Genomic DNA, 22,403 nt, shown 5'->3' with positions numbered 1-22,403 from the left:
CGTGTTGCTTGAACTTGCGCCATTCTCTAGGTAAGTTCAAAGATTCCCAATTGATTCAAGGCAAGGGAGCTCCAACAATGTCCATTTCAAATCCCACTTTTGACACCATGTCTTGTTTTGCACACTTTGTACAAAAATAATAAATTGCAGGACAACAGAGTATTACAGTTTAACTCTCTTATTAAGCATTAGGTCTGTAATCTTATTCATAGCAGCACAGTGGGGAAAAGCCTGGCATTAGGACCCCTAGCCTGGGTCTTCCGAACAACAGTAGTCCTTACAGATGCCTGCAGGCCAATGACAACTCAGCATGTGATCACATGTGAATATAATAGGTATTCCTTACAGATGCCTGTGGGCCAATGATAATTCAATATGCAAATGTTACAAGTTCAGTCTGTGATTATCGTTCCCACTGTTTATATCAGGATCCTCTATAGCTAGATGAATTGCCATGGAAAGGAGGGAAGGCAGCGCTGACACAGGGAATGCGGGGAAGAACATAACTATTAGTTCATGCTCTGGCAGCTGGATGGAGGTGGAGTAGGCATGCTAATATTTGAAAGTAATCCAGTGGCGTCAACCAACAGCAACAGATACAATAGTTCATGTTTATATAATCGTGTTCCAAGGTGCTTTGCAGCATGATCAGCAAGAAGTGCGAGAGATGTTAGTGGAAGTGACCAAATTGGCATTTCAATTGGTAGATTATGAAGATAACTTTTGAAGGTGGGGAGAGAATTCCAAAGTGCGGGAGTGTGGTGGCTAAAGGCGCTGCCATCAATGGTGAGGGGGAGGGAAGGAGCTAGACAGAGTATGAAGAGTGGAAAGTACGTGTTGGGAGGTAGAGTTTGACAAGATTGCAGAATAGGGCAGAGCGCGATGGAGGAATTTTCAAATTAGGTTGAGGATTCTGATGGGGATGGGATATCATATAATATGATAGAAATAAGCGAGGTTAGAGATAATAGGATAGAACTTAAGAACATAAGAAATAAGAGGTGGAGTAGGTCATTTGGCCCCTCAAGCCTGCTCCGCCATTCAATAAGATCATGACTGATCTGATCTTGGCCTCAATTCCACTTTCCCACCTGTTCCCCACAACCCTTGACTCCCCTGTCGCTCAAAAATCTGTCTCTCTCCGCCTTGAATATATTCAATGACTCCGCCTGCACAGCTCTCTGGGGTAGAGAATTCCAATGATTCACAACCCTCTGAGAGAAGAAATTCCTCCTCATCTCCATTTTAAATGGGCGGCCCCTTATTCTAAAACTATGCCCCCTAGTTCTAGATTCTCCCACAAGGGGAAACATCCTCCCCATCAGAATCTTATATGTTTCAATAAGATCATCTCTCATTCTTCTAAACTCCAATGAGTATAGGCCCAACCTGCTCAAGCTTTCTTCATAAAACAACCCCTTCATCTCAGGAATCAGCCTAGTGAAGTTTCTCTGAACTGCCTCCAATGCAAGTATATCCCTCCTTAAATAAGGAGACCAAAACTGTACGTAATACTCCAAATGTGGTCTCACCAGTGCCCTGTACAATTGTAGCAAGACTTCCCTACTTTTACACTCTATCTCCCTTGCAATAAAGGCCAACATTCCATTTGCCTTCCTAATTACATGCTGTACCTGCATGCTAACTTTTTGTGTTTCATGTACGAGGACCCCCAGATCCCTCTGTAGGATCTGAGTGGTAGAGCTATGGATGTGTTAGAATTTGTGTAGGGTGGAGTTTGGGACCCCCAGCTCGGAGGGTTTCATTGGCAGTGGAGAGTTAGGGACATAGATGGATGATGTTCACAGGTGGAAGTAAGTGGTCTTGGCAATGAACCTTATGGAGGGTGTGAGCAAGACACCAAGATTGTACATCATTGGATTCGGCTGGGAAGGGAGATGGTGCACTCAAAACGAATCACTGTTGAAACCACTATTGCTAAACCCTTGCAGAACTAAAATTCATGTAACATTAGCTATACTTGGGTACCTCCAAGAACTGTCAGTCATTTATGTGAATATGACTAGATCACAGTTTGCTGTCAGATTGGAGCCTGGGGTGCTTGTCACACTCGCATATATAACTGACGGTTCTAATGGTAAACAAATATAACAAACAGCATTATCTTTACTATTTTCTTTTACAAGTAAATTTGTACTTGTCAAGGTAGGCGATGTTGGGAAGAAATATCAGGTTTCCTCTTTTTAAATCAACTGAGCACTCCAGGGGAAAAAAATATATATATATACAGTATATGGTATGGTCCCAGGGTAATGGTCTCAGTGCACTGGGCAGGCAATGGTTATTAATCTTCTCAGAGGAGGACCCTGCACTACATGGGCAGGGTGCTTCTATTGCTCACACCTACAAGGCTTTTAGTCTCCCTGAATTAAAATGCCAATTTCATGCCAATTAGTAGCAAATCCAGGACAAATTAGTGCTGCATACTCATGCCAACTAGAAATTGGATAGAGGCTGCTCAAAGTCATTGCACTTAGTATTATTACAGATAGAAAAGACAAAGGAAATGTTCATTTTGTTATTCGAGGAAAGATGCTACAGCTTTTCTCTCTGCGGCCCCAAATTAGATAAAAATTCAGAATAACTTCCTTACTTTGCATCCTCCATTTTTTAATTCTTGATTTGTTGTTCAGCCGTAGCTCAGTGGGTAGCACTCTCATCTCGAGTCCAAAGGTTGTGGGTTCAAGCCCCACTCCAGACACTTGAGCACCTAATCCGGGCTGACACTGCAGTGCAGTACTGAGAGAGTGCTGCACTGTCGGAGGTGCCGTCTTCTGGATGAGACGTTAAACTGAGGCCCTTTTAGGTGGATGTAAAGATCCCACGGCACTATTTGAAAAAGAGCAGTTGACTTCTTCCCTGGTGTCCTGGTCAATATTTATCCCTCGAGCAACATCATTAAAACGCATGATCTGGTCGTTTATTTCATAGCCGCTTGTGGGAGCTTGCTGTGCAGAAATTGGCTGCCGCGTTTCCTACCTTACAACAGTGACTGCCCTTCAAAAATAATTAATTCGCTGAAAAGTGCTTTGGGACATCTTGAGGTTGTGAAAGGCGCTATATAAATACACGTTTACCTTCTTACCTTCCTTGGAATGACAATTCCTTGTTCCTGGCTGCTTTTGACGCATCATGTTCCACGCAATAGTCAATCATCGTTATCTGTACCTAACCGCTATCGCCTTGGATCTTGTTCCTAATCATGTAATCATCTACATCCTTTTTAAAAGATGTTAAATAGCATAGCACTGGGGGGTGGGGCGGCGAGGGGGGTGTTGGGCGGGTGCAAGAGGTGGTTGGGAGGGGGCTGTGGAGCTTTTCCAATCCCAAGGATTGTTTGGGGTTTGAGAATATTATTTTTGTGACCTTCACCTCTATACTCTCAGTCCAATTAAATCGCCTGCTTACATCTATTATATAAACATGTAAAAAGGGCAACAAAAGACCATCAGACCCATCAGTGCTCTCCCATCTCTTAAATAGTTCAACCTTTGCACCATCCACTCCAATTGCAAGTATTACTATCTCTTACAGGAAGCAAAATAACCCCATCACCAGTTTCAGGAAAAGCGCAAAAATTCCTCCCCAGCTCCCTTAAGGCAAGCAAGCAAGCTCCAGGAGACCATGTTAATCACTCAATGTACTTAACTAATGGGTGCCTCCTCAAAATATATCATTAGGAACATAGGATTGCACAGGACTGGATAAAACCATTTCAATTACTTAGGCCACTCCCAGAGATCACAGCTTTCCAGTCCCACTTTATCAATAGTCCTATCTGCCAATAAATTGCCCATTGCTCTCTTGGAACTTATAACATTACTAATTGCCACTGTCCCCTTTGTTTAGGCTGCTGACACCCTCATCCATGCTTTTGTCACCTCCAGACTCAACTATTCCAAGGCTCTCCTGGTTGGCTGGCCTCCCATTCTCCACGCACTCTAAACTTCAGCTTACCCAAAACTATGCTGCTCATATCCTGTCTCACTCATCGATCACCCCTGTCTTTGCTGACCTACAAGGTATCAGCCTTGGCTCAGTTGGTAGCGCTCTCACCTCAGAGTCAGAAGGTTGTGGGTTCAAGACCCATTCCAAAGACTTGAGCACAAAATCTAAGCAGACACTCCACTGCAGTATTGAGGGACCGCCGCACTGTTGGAGGTGTCGTCTTTAGGATGAGATGTTTATCCGAAGCCCTGTCTGCCCTCCCAGGTGAACGTAAAAGATGCTATGCCACTATTTTGAAGAAGAGCAGGGGAGTTCTCCCCGGTGTCCTGGTCAATATTTATCCCTCAACCAATATCACTAAAATTGATTATCTGGTTATTATCACATTGCTGTTTGTGGGAGCTTGTTGTGTACAAATTGGCTGCCGCATTTCCTACATTACAACAGTGACTACACTTCAAGAGTACTTAATTGGCTGTAAATGGGATGTCCTGAAGTTGTAAAACGCGCTGAATAAATGCAAGTCTTTCTTATTACATTAGCTGCTGGTTCCCCAATGCCTCACTTCTCATGTTTAAAACCTTTCATAATATTGCTCCTCCCTATCTCTGTTACCTTCTCTAGGCCTATAAGCCCCTACCCCAGAACTCTCCATTCCTCTGACTCTGGCGACTTGATAATCCCCCATTCATTCTACAGCTGGTGGCCATGCCTTCTGCCAGCTAGGCTGCATGCTCTGCAATTCCCTCTCCAAACCCTTCAGCCTCGCCAGCTTGCTCTTCCCCTTTTAGAGCCTCCTTAAAACCCACCGCTTTGACCAACCTTTTAGTCACCACTCCTAATATCTCATATGACTTGGCATCCATTTGTGTCTGATCACTCCTCAGTGAAGCACCTTGAGGTGTGTCTCTACGGTAAAGGCGCTATATAAAGACAGGCTGTTGTTTCCTTACTTCATAGTGCCCAATCCAATTTAACAACACAGTTACTCTCCTTTTGCACTCCAAAGCTAGGATCTGCCCCTCTGTAATAGGGGGCTAGGACTTTAGCCAATGCTTAAGGTGAGGGTAGGCCAATGGTTTGTACAAGCTAGTTGTAACTCAGTCCTCAGAATCATTATCCACGCACATCAGAATTTAAAAAACCTGGATATTTCTCTTCAAAACTGTCCTTCCCTAATGAAAGCAAGGTCAACTTTAGGAATCTTCATGTTAAGGGGGAAAAGATAAACAGTGCAATGGTATTTCACTGTCATTATTGATGCCAATGTACATATTGATGCCTCTGTTTCCTACACCAATAGAATATCTACTATTGTCAAATTGGATTTGTTTCTCCATCTCAGCTGTTTTCTGTTAGTCCCACTGGTGTTTTAATGACTGGATTACTTAATTCCATAAGCAACATTTTAATCATCAAAAGGAAGACCTTTCCAAGCTCTGAAATCGCTTAGTCTTTGGTTGGTTATTCATTGTTGGTAGATCAAGGAATCTAGTTTTAAAACTAAGCTTTTCTGGTGTTATCTCTACATCAGCTGTACAATCAGCCAATATATAAAGATCCATTGGCAAATTTTGGCGGCTTGTTTTTTGACACAAAAGATCATCATCTTCAAATGAAGAGGATAGACTAATAAAATTTGAGAAGAAACCCAAATTCTCAACTGCACAGGAATAGGGTAATTGAGGGAGAGAAGACCGCAGCAGAACATTGACAAGTGAGGGACTGATAAACTGTGAATTTGATAGACAAGTCATCGAAGTTAGAATTTTGAAGAAAATGTATGAATTATGCAGGAACATAATATTTCCCAATCAAGCAGAGCCATGGTTTGGATAAATTTGGGATCTGACAAGGAGGGTGTAATGCAGAGAAGCATCAAGAAATGTACTCAGATTGGCTTGACAGTGGAAATATGTAAAAAGACTATAATTATAAGTCTGCCTGTCTATCAGCTTTACTGTCAACTTGGAGGAACAATATTCCTGCCTACTCTTCTCCTTTACACATCACTTTCCTGATTTAGTTTCTCTATACCTTGGAACTGTTTGATTTGGAAATATTACATTCTCTGTCAGAGTTGCAGATTTCCTTATAAACTCCTTCTGTTGCTGTTTTTAAAACAGGGCAAAATTATATTGTTATTGTTGAGATTGTCACAAACTGAGTTGGTGTTATGGCAACTGTGTGATGAATAAGTATGCGACACTTTGTTATAATTTAGGTATTTTGAAGAATTGTTTCTGTTTCAGTGTTTTTTCACCAATTCCTATAAGCAGATTCTGTTCGCTACAATGCAGAAAATGCAGTTTTTATAATCTACCCTTGCACAGTTGCTTGACCTGTAGGATTAGCAATTGGCCTGTTGGGCTTACAAACTACCTGTTGGTTCATGCTGTGATAGAACTCTTCAAATTGGGGCACATTAAACTTGGGTCTCAAGAGCTAAAAGAAATGAATTTCTAATATTACACTGAAATAAGACCAATACAGGAAAACCATGAGTAAAGTCCATATAGGTGGATTTGCCTTTTCTGAGCTGTGGGGACGAAATTCGGCTCCTTTGCGCCTGCCGTTCGCGCCTCCAGGGGGCACGATAAGGGCAAATAGCGCCCGCTGAGAAATTCAGCGGGGTGCTGCTGAGGCGCTAGCCGATACTGCCGCGCCGATAGCGCCCCGGTCCACTACGCCGCCAGCGATGACATCATTGCTGAGCGACACGACCCCTTAGCATGGCGCCTTACCACCCCGCGGCAAAAATTCATCTGCGTCCCGCAAGCGATGTAACCGCCAGCCTCGAGGGTCGCAAACCAGGCCGACCTCCGTTCATGGGGCAGTATTTAAAGGGGAGGTGTGGCTGCAACATGCGCCGCCATTTTCTTGTTGAGGTCGGCCCTTCGTGGCGGCCCTTGACGCAGCCCGTGGCTGCCATCGCGCAGCCCGGCACCGCGTCTCAGTGCCGGGGTGTGGCCACGGCACCACGCCACCCTGGTGGCCTAGTGTGGACCATCGGCGGCCCTCCAGAGCTCGCACGCTTCCCTCCCCTTTAACGGAAGGGGAGGGGTGGTGAAATGTGTCGGCGCTACATGGAATGCTCCGACGCTCCTGAGATAACGCTCCACTTCCTCTCCGGGCAGTAAGCCAAATTTTTGTGGCCGGGGCGGTACTTCCACGCCGGGTGCTAAATGTTCAGCGCTAATTTGGTTACCACACCCAAACGGGGCGTAACCGAATTTCGCGCCCTTAGGGCTAGACATTCACTTTGGGCCCGCCAGCTGGCTTGCGCCCAAAAGTTACCGCTGCGCGCGGAGCCACGTGCGCCCGCCGGAAATTCAGTTTCAGCGCCCCAAGTCGAAGCCGGCCGCAATTCAAGGGTGTGGCCGCCCCCGCTTGGGGCGCTGAAACGGAATTTCGGCGCGCTAGGTGCTGCAGCGCCACCCGCTGTGGAGCGGCAGGCTGCGGTACTGCAGGCCTTCCTCCTTCTCTTAAGGGGGAGGTGCCTGCAACTCCGAGATCGCCGCTCGCTAGTGCCGGCAAATGAGCCCGGCACCACGGAGAAGTGCCGGGCTCCCAGAAAGCAGCCGGCAATGCCGCGGGGGGGGGGTGGAGGAGGCCGGGGAAGGAGGTGCGGGCAGGCGGCCGCCGAAAAAGCGGCCGGCCGCACCTCCGCCTTAACTCGCCCCAATAAGGCTGCAGGATGGCCCCGGTTGCTGAACGTTGTTTGCGGCCGCTCGGAAGTGGCGGCCGCAACTAAATATGGGGGTCGGGCCGGTAGCGGGGCGGAACCAGGGCACTGCGCACACCAATGACGTCATCGGTGTCGGCGCAGCGCTACCGGCTACTGCCGCCATTAACGCAGCACTGAATATCAGCGCAAGCTCCTCTAGTGGCGCAGAAGCCCTCTTTGGGCGGAAACTGGGCGCAAAGCCCACTGAATTTCTAGGCCTTAGTGTTTTAGGCCTAGCAATTCAGTTGTGTGCACCAGCCGTTAGCGCCTTAGGAGGAGTAGATCTCGAGCGCTAGACGCTTAGCGACCGGGCGCAGCGCGATCTGCGCCTCCCCCCAACTTCAGTAGACATTTAGCGCCGGCGCAAAGTCTTTGCGCGCGCTCAGCTGCGCGCGCAGATCATGATGTCATTTCCTCGTGCAATGCCCTTTGGCGCCCCAAACCGGAACTTCAGTCACGCTGCCCCATTGTGCGCCTGGCGGCCCTAAGGACTGTGGAGTGGAACGGTGCACAGCCGATGCGGGCCGCGGGGAGCACAAATTAAAGGGCACTTCCCCTGCACTATAAAGGCCAGCCATTTTGCAGCACTCATTCTTTTGAGACAGATTTTTGGAGAGAGACCAAGGTAGAGAGCTTACTGCTTTGGCCCAACACTAGGACAGGTATTTCTGGCTTCAGGCCACAGCTTTGTAATTCTCTTTGCCTCCATTGAGATTTCATTGTTTGCCAGCATATTATGGGGGCTGTCAACGCTGGCTTTCAGCATTACGTCCAAAGGGCTCACAGACGCCGTGAGAGAGTGGCAGCCCTGGCTAGATGCAGAGGGGGCAACAGGCGTCGGCAAGGGACGCCTTACCCACTCAGAGTATACCGCCAGCAGTTCTCCTATGTCAACATGTCTGACGAGCAGTGTGTTAGGAGGCTGCGATTCAGAAGGGAGGTGGTCACAGAGATCTGCCAGCTGCTTCACAGAGATCTCCGGCCACAGCTGATGCGCAGGACGTCTCTGTCGGTGGCAGTGAAGGTGACGGTGGCTCTGAACTTCTATGCCACCGGCTCCTTCCAATCCGCTGCTGGGGACATTGCTAACATCTCCCAGTTCGCCGTGCATTGCTGCATCCGCCAGGTGACCAATGCCCTTTTCAGAAGGAGACGTCAATTCATCTCCTTCCCCATGACCCTGGAGAAGCAGCAGCAGCGTGCAATGGGATTTGCAAGAATAGCGGACTTCCCCATGGTGCAGGGCGCCATTGACTGCACGCATGTGGCTTTGCGGGCACCGCTGGAGAATGCCGAGGATTACCACAACCGGAAGGGCTACCATTCCCTCAACGTACAGCTGGTGTGTGACCACAGGCAGCGCATCCCAGCTGTCAATGCCTGCTTTCCAGGCAGCAGCCACGATGCCTTTATCCTGCGACAGACAACTGTGGCTGACATGTTCCAGGCACAGCCTCACCCAAGAGGATGGCATATCGGGGACAAAGGCTATCCTTTGTGTACCTGGCTCATGACCCCGCTCCGCGCGCCCAGGACCCCTGCTGAAGAGGCATACAACGAGAGCCATCAAGCGACCAGGAACATCATCGAACAAACAATTGGCGTCCTGAAGCAATGGTTCCGCTGCCTGGATCGTTCCGGCGGAGCCCTGCAGTATTCGCCGGAGCGAGTCTCCCATTTCGTCGTCGTTTGCTGCATGCTGCACAACCTGGCTATCCGCAGGACTCAGGCACTGCCACCTCAGGTTGGAGCACCACCTCAGGAGGAGGAGCAGGAGGAGGAGGAGGAGGAGGACCAGCACAGGAGGGACGCACAAGGTGCAAGGGCCACCCGTCGGCGGCTTATTGAACGTAGGTTCTAGGCCCCCTGTCAGGGAATGGCTTGTGCCAATGAAAGAACATGAATGCAGCCGCTCCGCAAGCCCTCAGCCGGTTAAGGCAACCAAAACTTCAATGTTCAAACATGGACAATATGAATAAAGAAAATTGTTTATTGCGCAAACTCAGAGCCCTTCCCACATGAAAAACAAAAACAGAAGAAACCCCCAAAAAACATTCAGACACATTACTCGCTCCCACAACCTGGAGAGGATTAACAAAAGTGTGAAACAAAAATGGCCGTCATCCTCGGCCTTCGTAAAAAACAAACATCACAGCCTCGGCCTTCAAACAACTAACATCAAATTCTCGGCCTCCAAAAACAAACACAACTGGGCACACATTCTACTCTTTGGCCCGCGAGGGCGATGCCTTGGGCATCTTTGTGTGGCCCCTGCCCGCCCTGCTGCTCCTCCTCAAAGTGAGCCCAGTGGCTGCAGCAAGGCTGGGGGAAGGCTCCTGAGGGGCACATGGCGTGACGGCAGATGCCCTTGGGGGTCGGCCTAGACGAGCTCTGGCCCTCGAGGGGCCGGCTGGTGACTGCTGCAGCTGTGGCTGGGCAGCATCAGTCTGTCCAGCAGCTCGTGGCAGCTCCACTGGGGGAGTGGCAGTGGCGGCAGCAGGAATGGGGGCAAGCTGGCTGATGGCAGGCGCTCGCTGGTCGCCTGAGACACTGGCACTCGCCCGGGCCAGCACTGCAGCATGCGCAGCAATCTGCTGAAGGACAGACCACTGTGCTGCTGCAGCGCGGCGGGTGCCCTGGCGATGCCTGGCTGACGGAGCAAGTGTGGCAGCGGTTAGTGCCCGTGTTGCCCTGGTCTGTGACCGCATCAGACCAGCCAGTGACTGGACAGCACCACTGATCATTTGGCTACTAGCGGCCTGAGCTGCCCCGACTTCCTTCAGACTCCTGGCCTGAGCTGCCCCGAATTGCTGCAGACTCCTGTCCAGAGCTGCGCCGAATTGCTGCAGATTTCTGGCCTGTGATGCCCCGAATTGCTCCAGACTTCTGGCCTGTGATGCCCCGAATTCCTTGACACTCTTCGCCAATGACTCTATGGCGTCAGGCATCCGTGCCACTACCCCCATGAGCTCCGTGTGCCTGCGCTCCGAGTCGACCACCATTTCCTCGAGGAGGCGCACCTCCTCTGCGCTGACCGTCGCCGGACTGGAGGCCGCACTCACCCTCTGGGGAGAAGGCCGCCGAGCTTCCTCACCCCTCCCGCGTTGCTGCAGGCCGCTGGGCCCAGGACCTGCACTCCCCACCGACCCTTCCCCCAGGCTCCCCTCCAGGGAAGACGTGTCCCCTACATCGCCATGGGTTGGCGCGGCTGAGGGTGCCACTGATGGCCCGCCTTCGTCTTCCTCCTCCTCTTCCTCCTCCTCCGACGACGATGAGGGGCTGACACTGGCAGCTTCGGGGACATCCTCCTCACCTGGCGCCTCACCATCTGAAAGCAGGAAGGCAAAAGAGTAGCTTTTGAGTGAGGACAGGGCGTCTGCGAGGGAAGCATGAGTGGTGCCATTCACCGCATTGGTCGGACAGTGGCAAAGGATGTTGAGCTGATGCGCAAGTGGAACGAGAGAGGTCCAAAAGGTCATGTCCTTACCATTGGTGCCCAGAACAGGGTCGGCATCTCCAGTGGCAACGGGGCCAATGACACGGACTCCCATGATGCACTCCACGCGCTGGTCTAGGTCGGACAGCTCCTGGTGCCGAGGACCGCCTTCCCCGGTGGCAAGCTGGCTACGCTTATTGTTAGCCAGCTTGGCCTGCAAGAGAAAGGATGGCCTCTAAGTACGGTGTGTAGCCCTGATCTTGTCTGCACAGCCTCCCATGGTGGAATAGCTTGGACAGTGTGTAAAGTGCATAATGTGCAATTGATGGTCATGCCAGTCCCATAGCTGCGGGATGAGGGCTGGCCATTAGGGCTTTCAGGTCCCTTTGCCCATAATGTCAGGTGCACATGCAAGGATGAGGAGGACACTGGAAAGGGTACTCACCCTGACAATCCTAGTGAGGTCATTAAACTTCTTCCTGCATTGTACAGGAGTCCTGCCAACCACACTGTTGGATGTCACCCTGTTGGAGACATCCCTCCAGGCTTTGTGGAAGACGCTGGTCACCGGTTTCTTGCCAGTGTCTGGAAACAAAATATGGCATCTTCGCTCCACAGCGCGAACCAGCAGCCTCAGGTCAGCTTCAGTAAAGCGCTGCGCTCTTTCCCGGGCCTTCTGCATCGTCCTGGTCGCTAAATAGGTGCAGCAGCAGTGCTCAGGCCTAGCTGGAGGGCTGCAGTGTCCAGGGCATGGCAGCCAAACAACTCGACCCTTCCCCCTTTAAGAGATGGCTGGCGCCAGCGTGTCTGCCGTCAATCAACAAATGACCGCACCTGTGTTGCGCCCGGCCTCGGCGGTATCGCTCAGCACCGCCGGCTTTGCGCCTAAAGATAGTCGTGCATCGCCAGTTTTAGCGCTGCAGCAACCTCTTAGGGCGATGCAACTGAGTATCGGCGAAGTGGCCTCGACTTTGCGCCGGGCGCAAACTTCAGCGGCCGCCCGACTTTACCGCCCCAAAAGTGGCGATACTGAATTTCTAGCCCTTAGTGTTTTACCTGTCTGGCTTTTCATCCACTCTCAATTTTGATACTGATGGGAATTTGTGATGCACTCAATGCAAGTTGCACAAATCCTCCTCCGGGTCAAATATTGAATGAATCAAAGAACTGCGTCAGAATGCAGTTTTTAATGCTGTGAGTGGAACTTTCCATGAATCCTCAAATAATGCCTTCCCCAGACAAAAAATAAATATTGACATGCCGTTTGATAGCATAAAGCACAAAGGCCTAGAAATTGGGTATAGCCCCGCTTGGGGCGTTAGAATTGGCGCAGCGCAAAGTTTATAGCCAGACGCAACTTATCGTCACCTGGCGCAATATTGGATTGCATCGCCCCTAAAGGTGATTGAGGTGCGAATTCAGGCATTACACAGGACTCCTAAGGCGCTAAACTTCTGGCGCAACCCAATATCGGAGCGGACAGGCGCAGCACAGGTGCTCTCAATTACCGATGACCACGAGACTTCCAGGCGCCGGCCAGCTCTTAAAGGGGTGGGTCAGTCAGCTTCAGCATCCAAACTCTGCGCCTTGCAGGCCTCAGAATCGGCGCAGGCCCTTCTCTGGTGCTAAAAACTTGGACCAGATGGAGAAGGTGAGACAGAGAGCAGAGCGCTTCACCAATGAGGCTCTGGAGCAATTGGTGGCCGCAGTGGAGCGCCAGCTAGATGTTCTCTACCCAGACAATGGCATGAGGCCGAATCATAAGGACTACCGACGAGCTTGGAGGGATGTATGCCAGAGGGTCAACTCCAGCAGCATGGTGACCAGGAGCCCTGTCCAATGCAGAAAGAAATTCAACGACCTCACTCAGGTCGTGAGGGTGGGTGTTGTTTCTGCAAACTTCTGCATCCCTTCATTTGCACCTGACTTTACGGCTGCAGGGTGGCCTGTGCCCCATTGGCCATCTGCCAGCAAGCACCCATGGCTCTTTCTGGGCACACACATGCACATTTGACTCAAGGCGTCATGTAAGGGCTCTTGCACCATGGGGGGCATGAGATGATCACTCAGGGCATCAGGTAACATAACTTCCCCTCCTTTCCCCTGCAGTCCAAGCTGGCGAGGATTGGCAAAGACCAGCTTCGCACCAGTGGAGGACCTCCACAAGTGGTCACTCTCACGGATCTCGAGGAGAGAGTCCACCAGATTCTTGGAGGACGTCTGAGTGGTCCTGTAACCACTGCAGCTGCCGACCCCATTGTCGACAGCGATGGTAAGGTTCTCACCTTTTACAACTGTCTCCTTCCACTTGTTCCCCCCGCCAGCATGCTTTCTCACTGTGGAGCCATGTCATAGCCTTGCCGCAATCTGGCATCCCTTGCTGCCAAGCTGTCCTTTTGCTAAAGGCACTCTTCCACCTCCCTGCTTTCAGATGCTGCATCACCAGCTCGGGAGCCGGGCCCTCAAGCTGCCAGTGCCAGTGCCTCCAAAGGCTCAATGAGAAAAGTACTGTCCAACAGAAGGTCAGCAACTCTCTCCAGCAACGATCAGAATGGCCAGCCCAAATGGCTGCAGCTTTTATACAAGTGCTGTCCCCTTTAAATAGCGCCCCCCGAGTCCGAGAAGGGCCTGGGAACGCTCCATCCAACTGTCACTAATAGCGCCAGGCGGAAAGGTTGCAGGCGCTACCGACTATCCGGTCCGGGGTGCCAAAAAGGCGTTGCACACTGAAATGACGTCATGATCTGCCTGCGCCCGCGGGCGCGTGCAAAGAGTTAGCGCCAGCGCTAAAAGGATACTCAATATGGGAGGTGGCGCTATATTCACTGCGCCCGCCCGAAAATTGGGTAACGCCCCAATTCTCGGGCTCTGTAGGCGCTAATCGCTGGCGCTACCAACCAAATTTCTCGGCCAAAGATTATAATTTGACAATGTAATGAAAACCATTTACTGTAATAAGTGTTAAAAATATATATTTGTAACTCTACAGAGATTCGTGTGATGCCATTAAGAGGAACATGTTTGTTTGTGTCGTGAGAAATAACCAATAATCTTGCAATTAAAAAAACATTTCATGACATCCCAAAGCACTTTACAGTCTTATAAGTAGCTTTGAAGTGTAGGCACTGTTGTAACACAGGAAACACAGCAGCCATCATGCATCCAGTCAAGTCCTGCAGACAGTACTGAGAGGAATAGGAAGATAATGGGGTGGAATTTCCTGTGAGGGCGTAATCGGGAAGTTACACCTGAAATTACGTCCATTCGTGTGCCACATTTTGCCGATGAGTATTTACATCCACATTTCTAGCCAATCTCATCAGTATGTGCCGGAGTAAAAATGGGCATAAACAAGCGGAAATCAGAGTAAACTCTGGACCCGAGGAAAGCGGCAAACTTTCACCATATATTCCTCCTTTAAGTATGAAAGTTAAAGTTTTAAGCCATCTGGCCATCATTCATGCGTATTAGGCACAGCATGTTTAAGAGCATTGAAGCATGGAAGCTTTTCCATTTTGAATGTGACTCATACTGATGGCAGAAAACTTAATTCAAACAAATGTAAAATACAGTGTAGATCACAGTGAGGAGGAATTCTTAAAAACGCTCAAAAAAATTGCAATAAATCAGCAGAAAAAATGACCGGGGTTCCTGCTGCACCCAGAACTCCCGGCTTAATTTTAACATTTTTTTTTGAATCAGTGTAATTGCAGGAAATTCAGGTGTGTGGTTCTTTAGCCTCGTGGTGGAGGCGTTATAGTGAGCGGAGGTGCGTTCGGTGGCGGGGTCGATAGAGAGGTGTAAAAGAGCGAGAAAATGGTGTCATTGCATGCCTAACATACTTGCGCCTGAGTTTCCTCGATCCTTTACACCAGAAATTGCTTTACGTGTCTCTGGGCGCAAATACACATGAAATTTCACCTCAATTAAAATTACATTAAAAATCTTTTAAACGAAAATGTAATTTTTTGAAAAAAAAATTAATGTTTTTTACGGGGCTAAAAATAAAGTTACCTTTTTTTTTAAAAAGTATTTTAAAATTATAAATGTGTGAAAAAATGTTTTTTTTTAACTTTTTTATAACTTTTTTTATTAGTGTTGGTTGACTCACTCACTGCCTGTATACAGCGAGACTGAATTGTTAGCTAGATGTGATAGGCATTTCCCTACATAAGTCAGACCAGTTTTCACAGAGACATTTTTTGCAGTAATCATTTTAAACAGCAGTGTTGGAGGATCACAGAGAATGTTTAATCTCCTGAATAAAGGGCACCCTCTGAAATTCAACTGAACTTTAAATCAGAAGTTTTCAAACTGGGGTTTCAAACAAGGGGATTATCAGGATAATCTGTTTTTCATCCATTTTACATCAGATTTCTGATTTTCTCTGATGTGTTGAAATGGTAGTGCAATAATTCTGTTGCTGTGTCTTCAAAACAAGTTTTCTGCAATAGTAGAATCTGTTTTCTTTTAGGTAGAAGAGCCTGCCTTTTGAAAGTTGGGACAGAGGTTCACTGGGAGTGTATTAATATTAGGAAGAGGATTCTGTTTGTAGTGTTCATGTTTATCATGGTTCCTCTCCCCCCAAGGTAAAGTTTGAAAACCACTGTTTAAACTGTCAGGAGCAAATACACACTGGTGGCGCATACAATACACAGTTGAACAGTTGTTTTAAGTATTCAATCTGGTGTGTTTTCATTATATCCCTGCTGTGGAAAGACCCATTTTTATTCTTTTTGCTGTTGCCTCAAATATCAATGTTCCTACCATAGATGGGAGGCTTTATTTTTGCGACCATGTGCACTCAGCCCTTCTACAGATCAGCAGTGCAGGTTTCCTGGTCTGTAGGAACCTTCAACAGCCATTGGGAAGGGCAGGGTGGAGAGAAAGAAAGTGGTGAATGGTGCATATGCTGTTGTTTGTCTGTTGCCACAGTGGCTTTGAATGCACTCTGAGGTACGAAAGGATGCCAATAGCACCAAAAGCTGCAGGGTGTGTCACAGTCGAGCATAATCCTATCCTCACCTGATATCTATACACAAGGGCTCGCTAGATTACTATCAGGAGTAGAAGCCCTGGCTTAATTTATTTAACCCTTCCAAACCCTGGGGCATAACGGCCAATTGTAGCATTCCTGCTTCCACTCTGACTGAGATGAACTCACTTCGCAAAGGCCATGAATGAAACCTTCCTGACCTGTATGGCTAAGCCACTCATTGCCTTAAGTACCTGAACCATCAAGGAAGCTCTTATTCTGGAGCGTATGTTGTTTACAGAGATTTACATAAAAATTACAACATGGAAACAGGCCATTTAGTCTAACCAATCTGCATTGGTATTCATCCTCGACGCGAGCAGTAGTCCTAATCATGTGCCTGCACTATCCTCAGATTCCTTTATTCCCCATTCCTTCAACCACCGAGTTAACCTACTCTTAAATGTTGACAGGGTCTCTGCTTCCAACACCAACTCCGGTAATCATAATATAGTCAAGCAGAGTCACCATGGTTTTATGAAAGAGAAATCATGTTTGACAAATTTGTTAGAGTTCTTTGAGGATGTAACGAGCAGGGTGGATGAAGGGGAACCAATAGATGTAGTGTATTTGGATTTCCAGAAGGCATTCGATAAGATGCCACATAAAAGGTTACTGTACAAGATAAGAGCACATGGGGTTGGGGGTAATATATTAACATGAATAGAGGATTGGCTAACTAAAAGGAAACAGAGAATCGGGATAAATAGGTCATCTTCAGGTTGGCAAACTGTAACTAGTGGGGTGCCACAGGGATCAGTGCTGGAGCCTCAGCTGTTTACAATCTATATTAATGACTTGGATGAAGGGACGGAGTGTAATGTAGCCAAATTTGCCGATGATACAAAGATAGGTGGGAAAGCAAGTTGTGAGGAGGACACAAATAGTCTGCAAAGGGATATAGATAGGTTAAGTGAGTGGGCAGAAATTTGGTAGATGGAGTATAATGTGGGAAAATGTGAGGTTATCCACTTTGGTAGGAAAAATAAAAAAGCAAATTATTATTTAAATGGAGAGAGACTACAAAATGCTGCCGTACAGAGGGATCTGGGGGTCCTTGTACATGAAACACAAAATGTTATCATGCAGGTACAGCAAGTAATTAGGAAGGCAAATGAAATGTCGGCCTTTTTTACAAGGGGGATGGAGTATAAAAGTAGGGAAGTCTTGCTACAACTGTACAGGGCGTTGGTGAGACCACACCTGGAGTACTGTGTACAGTTTTGGTCTCCTTATTTAAGGAGGGATATACTTGCATCGGAGGCAGTTCAGAGAAGGTTCACTAGGTTGATTCCTGAGATGAAGGGGTTGACTTATTGTACTGGCCGTGCTAGACGTGCTCCTATCGAGTTATCCAGCAAGTTAAACACTCTATTCAAAATAATTCTTCAGAAGCCGTTTGCTGTTTTGAAGCTTTACTTGAACAAATTTGTGAAACTGTAAACAAAGACAAAGTATGTTTTGTACATAAACTGAGTACTATACATTCGATATTACATAAGATATAAACATATTTACAACAGTAGAATGGACTAATTGTATAACTAACTAACATTTGGACTAACTTCTATAACTATCAAATATTAACCTTTTATAAACATAGTATTATCAAAATATTACTCTGACAACGTTGCTATTATGCTAAGGAACAAAGATACTCACAGATATTGCGCTTGGCCTAACATATGAAATCAGATTACATTGGATTGTGAATGGAACCTCTCATGGCAGATTCTCCATTACTCAAGTCAGGTTCTTCCTAGCAAAACTGCTTCCTGGGGTCAACAGGAAGAAAGGTAGGAAGGTCAAATGACCTCACACAGGAAGAAAGATCAGATGACCTTTCCAGCATACAAACTGTTAACACAATAACCACCACCAGAGGGTGCTATCTGCACACATAAAATGTTCATTGGTCCAGAACACTTATGAAGAAAGGTTGAGCAGGTTGGGTCTATACTCATTGGAGTTTAGAAAATGAGAGGTAATCTTATTGAAACATGTAAGATTCTGAGGGGGCTTGACAAGGTAGATGCAGAGAGGATGTTTCCACTCATGGGGAATCTAGAACTAGGGAGCATAGTTTCAAAATAAGGGGTCGCCCATTTAAGACGGAGATGAGGAGGAATTTCTTCTCTCAGAGGGTCGTGAATCTTTGGAATTCTCTTCCCCAGAGAGCTGTGGAGGCGGAGTCATTGAATATATTTAAGGTGGAGTTAGACAGGTTTTTGAATGATAAGGAAGTCGAGGGTTATGGGTAGCAGGCAGGAAAGTGGAGTTGAGGCCAAGATCAGATCAGCCATAATCTCATTGAATGGTGGAGCAGGCTCGAGGGGCCGAATGACCTGCTCCTGCTCCTATTTCTTATGTTCTTATGTAATCCATAGGAAATGTCATTTTGCTATTTGCTCAGTCCTCTCTTCTGAAGGAGGGACGTAGTGATGAATGATCTGAAAATGGGGTGGGCGGGAGGGGGGTGGGCGGGGGGAGGGGCGGAAGGAAGGGGAGGAAAAGTGGAGATCAAAAATGAAATCCTTTATTTGAAGAAAATGCCTTTTTAATTCCAGAAAGATTTTTCGGTAAAGCGGCATTTAAAGGGTCCTTGTGAATTTCTTACCTCCAAGCATAAATGTCACAGGATTTTTTTTTTCAACACTTATATATTCATTATTTTCTGTTGCTTTTTTGAGAAAACCTCTAATTAGACATTTTAACTGACAGATATCCTGAATTGCCGATTACAAAAAAAGATGAAATTACTGGTTAGACTGACTTGGTTGAGTTGGTATGTTTTATCTGTATTCAATGGAGATCCAGGTGTTTCAGGCTGTACAACTGACATCCTATTCATCTGCATCTGCGAAGAACACAATATACTTGGTCCAGCAACACCAACCTTGTGGTTCCTATTTATTCAAAGATGGGATTGATGAGCAATAATGTTGCAATTCTGTCATGTGGTTTAGAAAAGGAGATTTCTAGGTGAGGGCGAAAGATGTGTAATTCTCTCCTCTCGTTTTCCTTTTAGATCTCTGTCCTGGGACGACAACAGAATGTACCTTGAAGGAAGGTATGTTTAAATTTTAACAATTTTTAACATGACACAGGGTATAGCAATTTTCGTCCAAATTTTAAACCGAATGTTTTTTTTAAAGTTATTGATGTGATGTGAGGATTAACTGTTGCTTTTTTTATATATATTGCGATCAATATTTGTGTAGTGAATCCTTTTCAGGACCTGCTGTCTGAGTATAAAACTCCTAAGACGTAGTGACTTTTATTGTGCTAGATACAATGCTAAGCAATGGCCTTTTTAAGTCAAAGGCTGAGGGGTGGGGAGTCCGAAAGATGAGACTGTAGATTTTGTGTAAACTTTACAAACGAACTCAGCAGTCGAGCAAATTATTTTCCACTTTTCCTGTCAGTTCTGAGCAATTGCCAGAAGAATTTTAGGTTTACAATGCTAATGTGTGACTCATCAAAAGACTAACCTCACATTAGATTGTGGCGACAGCAAGATTACTGTGTTATTGGATCAGACAGCATTGTAAAATAGTCATTCTGAATATCACATTTCAATCTCTATTCTCTCATGATGGTCATCTGTTTAAATGTTTAAATGCGCCTGCGATTAAAAGAAAGTCACATCATTCTTATGTTGCCATGGAGGGAAGTGAAAAAAACATGGGATCCAATTAAATGAGCAAGTGTGTTGCTTCAGCAGTTTGAATTTATCTGTACTTAATTTTTAATATGGGCTCTGATAGCAACATTAGCTACATGTGTGTCCATTGGTGATTGTTCCAAATCATCTATTGGAGCTGTCAGATTAAGGATTTTTTTCTTGGTTGTTGTTGTCTTCTTTACAGTGAAAAGGAATTTAGCCATTACTTTTTATGTCATTATTTTTATTTGGTAAATATGCTACATGGACTTTGATGATCACGGTCCAGATTTCTGCTTAATGGAGTTCATTATATAGCAGAATTCATCTCGTGCTTGCATGTAGCTATATGCCTTTGAAAAGAACAAGTTTCATAATGCCTTTGTTTGTTAGTAGTGCTGATCAATTATTTATATTCTGTAGCAACTACATGAAGGAACTGCTCTTCTAATGAGGCATTGCTGCTGCATCTTTAATAGAGAGCCGCATGACAAATCAGAGCCAGGCAGTGATGGTTCATGTTCCCAGTCACGTTATGTACCAGCTCGAGTCATGTGCATATCAAGACTACAAATGCTGACTGAGCTGAGCCTGTGAGTGAGGCACTTCTGCGGGATTTGTATGCCATGATCAGGTCTGCTGTTGCTGCGTATCACGCCGTGTTCTCTAATTATGTTGCGAGGCAAGGGATGCTTATATTGTTAATATTTCAACAAACTTAGCACATACGTTGCACAGTTCCATGGATAGGAAACGTTGTCATTGGGTTTACAGGAAATCGCGGATTGCTGAAGTGCCATGAAGAGGATGCTGTTTTGTATTTATCAGTAGCAGCAGCAGATTCTTCCACAGCATCAAACTGAAGTTCCAACATCAGCACGTTTCCAGTCACTTATGTAACCAGCTCCTGTTGCAGAATTTTTGTTTGCTCGAACAAGCCATTTTATTCACTTCCCTGCAGATAACTGGCAGAATCTTATAAAGTGGTGCAATTCCCCAAGGTACAAAGAGACATAGATTGCACCCAATATGACCATACATGCTCCCTTGATCAATGTTGTTACTTACATTAACAAGAAAGGATTCCACTCTCTCAATGTCCAGTTCATTTGTGACCAGCAGCACCAGATCATAAAAGTGAATGCTCACTTTCCTGGCAGCTGCCACTATGTCTTAATTTTAAGGTAGTCCACCATGCCAGGTAGTCCAGAAAGGCGAGTTACTGTGTGCTTCAGGGGCATCAAGCTGACTCTCTACAGCCATGCGTGATGAGATACCTGTGTGCTTTCCGAGCACATCAGTTGAGGTGCGTTCTTCCACCAGATCCATCATACAACTGGAATCTGTAGGTGCCCTTCGGGTATAGTGTGACGTGCTCCGAGTCCAGCTCGGGCCTCAAGGAGCATGGTGGTGTTCTGCCTGCTGCCTTACAAAGAAGCCTCATCGTCAAGGTCCCAGAGGAGTAAAGCACCAAGAGACAACAGGAGGATTAGCAAAACGAGCAACATCATCTGAAGAGGAAAAGGAGGAGAACTCATCGCCAACTGCAAGACACGTTGATGGTACAGGAGACGTTTTCCTGACTACCACATCTGGACACTCCAATGAACATTCCATTTCCCCATGTCTACCTGCCATATATAGGTCATCATCTACAGACCCTCTTCTGTGCTTTCACTCACACAGCTTCCATTCATGCTGCCTCTAAACCTTCCTAAGAACAATATCTGCAAACACAAATAGATCAGTGTTATAATACTTTACAACTGTGCGTGAATGTGCGTTTGCAGGCATGTGCGCATTTCCTCTTTGGTGCCAAGAAATGAAAGATGACCATTTAACGCTAACCTTATGCTAGCCAAATGTTAGGAGTGCATGAGGTGGCTGGCTGTGGTGTGTGGACATGAAGCTCAGATGACCTTTACCTTGCAGCAGCTCAGCCTGAGACGGCTGTACGTCTTGCGCTGCTACATAGAGGTCTGCACCTTCCTTTTTCTGGCACATCTGCAGGCATCTGGGGGAGGGGGCAGGAGGCTGGTAAGAGGGCATGCATGTACTGCTATCAAGAGAAGCAGCAGCATCATGTGTGTGCAGTCCTGCCATGCCAGTAATACTGGACACTGGCTCTGCGTGGCCAGTGATGTGTGGGGAGGCAGGTGTCATGGTACCAATATGATTACTGAAGCCCTAAGAAATAATTTTCTATAACCCACCCCCAAGCACTTGGATGTCAAAGGAGTCCAGTCAAAGCTGATGTCTAGCCTTTTTTGGCAGTAGTCTGAACATCCATGGAGGAAGCACAGACTGTCCTTAGGCCATCTGTCATGGGAGCCTGCACTGCAGATGTGTCAGGAGCTGCCACATGCTCCTGAATGGAGTGCAGTGCTGAGAAACCATCTATCAGGATACCACAAAGATAGTTCCCAATATCTGCACATGCTTTTGATGCTCTGCAAGCCTTCTTTCAAAAGCACAGGTTGTGAGACCTGGCCCACGTGTCAGCAAGCAGTCCATTAATAAGCATGATGATGGGTATGTACACCATTGGAGTCCATGTGTGATCCACGAGGTA

At 47.0% G+C, this 22,403-nt stretch overlaps 1 long non-coding RNA gene across 2 annotated transcripts in view; it reads left to right on the top strand.

The window, feature by feature from the left end:
• LOC147124845 (uncharacterized) overlaps nt 1–22,403 on the top strand; it is a 1,171,333-nt gene that overhangs the window by 664,366 nt on the left and 484,564 nt on the right. For both annotated transcript variants that reach the window (XR_015079125.1, XR_015079124.1), the window contains exon 3: nt 19,196–19,237. This is a non-coding gene — a long non-coding RNA (uncharacterized LOC147124845). The remainder of the gene's footprint in view (nt 1–19,195; nt 19,238–22,403) is intronic.

The sequence above is a fragment of the Somniosus microcephalus genome, chromosome 1 (assembly GCF_052327205.1).
Source record: "Somniosus microcephalus isolate GS21.2 chromosome 1, FLI_Smic_1.0, whole genome shotgun sequence".
Classification (NCBI taxonomy): Eukaryota; Metazoa; Chordata; class Chondrichthyes; order Squaliformes; family Somniosidae; genus Somniosus; species Somniosus microcephalus.
The sequence above is the reverse complement of the archived record's forward strand: the minus strand, read 5'-3'. Positions and strand labels throughout refer to the sequence as shown.